We start from the raw sequence: 3,766 nt of genomic DNA, 5'->3' as shown, positions 1-3,766 counted from the left end.
GCCCCGGAGGCTGCTGCTCTCTCAGCACTTGGGGCAGGCTAGAGGGTTTTGTGGGCCGTGCGGAGGGGGCACGTGGGTTAAAAAGCTCCTCACCTCTTGTTGCCTCTTGGCCTTCAGTGCAGGTACTCACACCGGAGGAGGTACTGAATGACCCAGGATCAGGCATTCATGATGAAAATGCCCGGACATCTCAGGGTATACAGTGAAAAGGAAGCCTGCCTTCTTATTCCACGTCACTCCCCCAGAGTGAGCACCATTAGCAATCTCTTTCCAGAGCCTTTCTAGGTACATCACATACATGTGTGTTTTGAGGGTTGTTTTTTCAAATGAAAGATCACTTCACCCCCCAGGTCTGTCTTGGTCATTCAGTCAGCCATTCAGAATGTCTACTGAGTGTCAATTAAGTCCTAGGTGTTATGTTGGGCACACCAGAGAATACAAAATACGTCCGTCACAGATCCTTCTTCGCTTGACTTGATTCCCAAGGTCAACCTTGTACAGAGCAGAATGCAAGATTCGCACCTCATCCGTGTCCTGAAGCTCTAGTTCCCACTGTCTCCCTTGAGCGCCTCTTCCCCTGCGCTGTATCACTGCTGGAGGGAAGCCGGGAACCGACGTCTCAGACCCAGTCAACACAACACTTGGTCAGCACACACCATGTGTAAGGCACCGAGCTGGGGGCCAGGCTTCATGCATGAACCTAGGGTTCCAGGAGATTATAATCCACTGTCCTTGTATTCGTCAGCTAGGGCCGCTGTAACAAAACACTACAGACTCCGAGGCTTAAACAGAAATGTCTTTTCTCACTGCTCTGGAGGCTGGAAGTCTGAGATCAAGGTGTCAGCAGGGTTGGTTTCTTCTGAGGCCTCTGTCCTTGGCCCACAACTGGCTGACTGGTCCCTGCATCCTCACGTGGCCTTCCCTCTGCGCACGTCCATATCTGTGTCCAATTCCTCCTCTTATACGGACACCAACTCTATTGGATTAGGGCCCACATTAACAACCTCATTTAACCTGAACCACCTCTTTAAAGGCCCTCCTCTGGATATGCATTCTGGGGCATTGGGGGTTAGGATTTCAACATGAATTTGGGGTGGGTAACACAATTCAGCCCAGACTACTTGCATGACTGTGGACGCTTGGCCAGTCCAAAATCTGCCGGTGGGTGGGGACCCAGGGAATAGTTACAGTTTGAATCCAAAGCAGAGGTGGGGGTGTCTGCTGGCAGAATTCTCGCTTCTTCCAGGAAGCCAGTGTTTTACTCTTGAGGCTTTCAACTGATTAGATGAGGCCCACCCACATTCTGGAGGGGAGTCTGTTTTCCCGAAGTCTACTGATTTAAATGCTAATCTCGTGTAAAAAATACCTTCACAGAAGCATCTAGAATAATGTTTGACCAAATATCTGGGTCCTGTGGCCCAGCCAAGTTCACACACAAAACTAATCATCACAGTCCCAGTGGCCCCATAGCTTCCCATCTATGCCCACAGACGCTTGTTAAGACAGAAGAGCCCTGATCCCCGGGCACTTGGGTAACTCATCAGCTTCTGGCTCTTACTCTCCAGGGGCTGAACCTGTACTGACTGGCTTACCTTACGGCAGTTCCCATGGCCCCGTCACCTGAACTCAAAGGTTAGAGTTCAGGTCTCCCACACATTTTCCTTCCTCTTATTTTGACTTTCTTCATTTCCCATTGCTTCTTTTTACGGAGGCTTCGTCTAGGCCAGCTCACCTGCTTGCCATTCTGTCCCAGGCTCTACAGCTAGCTCACATATTCTTTTGTGTCACCAAATCTGTGTGCCACTCCGTCTACGGACCCTGCTCAAAATAGCCTTCCCCCACCTTCTTCACCTGATCATCCCATGTCTCTGTCCCCTCTCTCTAGCTTTAGTTTTACCTTATTCTATACGCTTCCCTCTTTGAACGTTTTATGGCCTCCTGTGTGTGTGTGTGTGTGTGTGTGTGTGTATGTGCATCACTTGTCACACAGACCACATACTCCTAGAGGAGTCCCCCCGTTTTCTGTTTTGGCTCCTCTGCCGTCTCTGCCCAGGTCCGCACAGAGTTTTGCTCGCTGCACCCCTGCAGCTGCTGTTGTAGAACCGCTCGTCCCAGCTCACTGCTGCTGTTGGACGCAGGTGTCGTGTGTCTTCCCAGGTCTGAGGGGAGAGTCTACCCGAGGTCAGACTCCCGGTGCTTCGGCGTCGCTCTGCCCTCTGTCAGGGTAGCCATCGGGAGCTTGCTGTGTAGACCATGGTAGGCTGAGCGAGAACCAGCACTCCTAATGCTACCGGCAGAGGACACAAAAGTCCAAAGCTGTTTGCTAGGAACTTTCTGCAGCGCTAAAATTGCCTTTAAAAAAACCCGCCCCCCCATCCCCCTAAAGAAAAAGAATTTAAATTCAAACAGCCTTTACCTGCATCCTCCCTCTCTCATTACCTCCCAGTTAGTGCTCAACGTCAATTGTCCATGAAATTCCACTGCTGCTGTTAATGAAATGAGGAACATAAGAAGTTTGTGAACAGGAAGTGTCCATGCAACCCTCCACCTGTTTCCCTCCTCACTTCCTCCATTCTACTCCTGGCCTCCTCTGTCTCCGCCTGCTCCGTGAGCCTCTACGTTGATCCCTAGAGCTCTCTTCACTTCCTCGGTTATTAAAGGTGAAAAGGCCTGCCATGAACTCCCCCTTGCGGAGTCTCCTTCCTCTCCAGCTGTCCTTGGAGAAAGCACCTGGTTTGGGTCCTGGCTCCATCACTGTCTAGCCAGGGGACCTTGAGCTTAATGTCTCAGAGCTTCAGTTACCCTGTTTGGCATTGGGGTTGCTCATACTTACTCTACCAAATCGCAGAACTTTGAGGATCAGAATGAAGCAATGTATTTAACAGTACTTTGAAAAGTAGATAATACGTCACCAAATAAAAATAAGACCTGCCTGCTATCAACAGACGGGGTTCTAGTCTGAAGTGTTCCTTCTTCCACTACCTCTATCAGAATCCAGGTATGGGCTCTGGTTCTCCCCACAAGTGCCTTTATTCCAGGATCCACAGGCCAAGGACTAAAGCCATCCCGTGCCTTCTCCTGGGGGCTTTGGGTGGGGGGTGCTGCCCAAGGCCCTTCCCATTCCACTTGCCGTGTAGCCCACTTTCGCTGCCTCCCTGGAGAACATCTCCAGGTTCTTTATGTCTGCCTCTAAGAGGAGTGAAGCCTGGCCGCTAAGCTGGGCCCCAGGGTGGACCACCTCTGTCTAAGCTCCAAGTGCCCCGATCTGAACGTGGCGGCCAGGGATTCATTCGAAGCCCCAGGCTCAGCTCTGCGTCCCGAAGCAAGGCCAACATTAACAAACGTCAGGGGCACAGAGTCCCTGTGCAGTGGGAGGAAGAGGAGTTGCCTGCCGCCCTTATTTGCAGAGCAGCTTTAGCTCAGCTCCTCCAAATGTTTATAAGTTTCACGATTCCTGTTTCATAGAGGAAGGAAACTGAGGAACAGAGCAAAAATGGGATTCTCCCAGCTGTGAATGCTCCGACCACCTGCTGTTTCCCAGAAGCTAAGGTAGTTTCGGAACTCACCAAGAAATCACAGCTCCAGTTCTGGGGACTTCACTGACGCCTAAAATAAAGACTTAGCGAAGCACAGCCCTGGGCTAGACAGGCAGCCCTCCATTTTATATCATTACATCTCAGAATAACTTCTAGGCACTGCTGCCTGGTCTCTGGTACCTGTGGGGCCTCGTGTGCGGTCAATGACTAGGTGGTGGAGGGTCTCGCTC

Source organism: Neomonachus schauinslandi, chromosome 11 (assembly GCF_002201575.2).
Source record: "Neomonachus schauinslandi chromosome 11, ASM220157v2, whole genome shotgun sequence".
NCBI classification, from domain to species: domain Eukaryota; kingdom Metazoa; phylum Chordata; class Mammalia; order Carnivora; family Phocidae; genus Neomonachus; species Neomonachus schauinslandi.
This window is presented reverse-complemented; position numbering follows the sequence as displayed.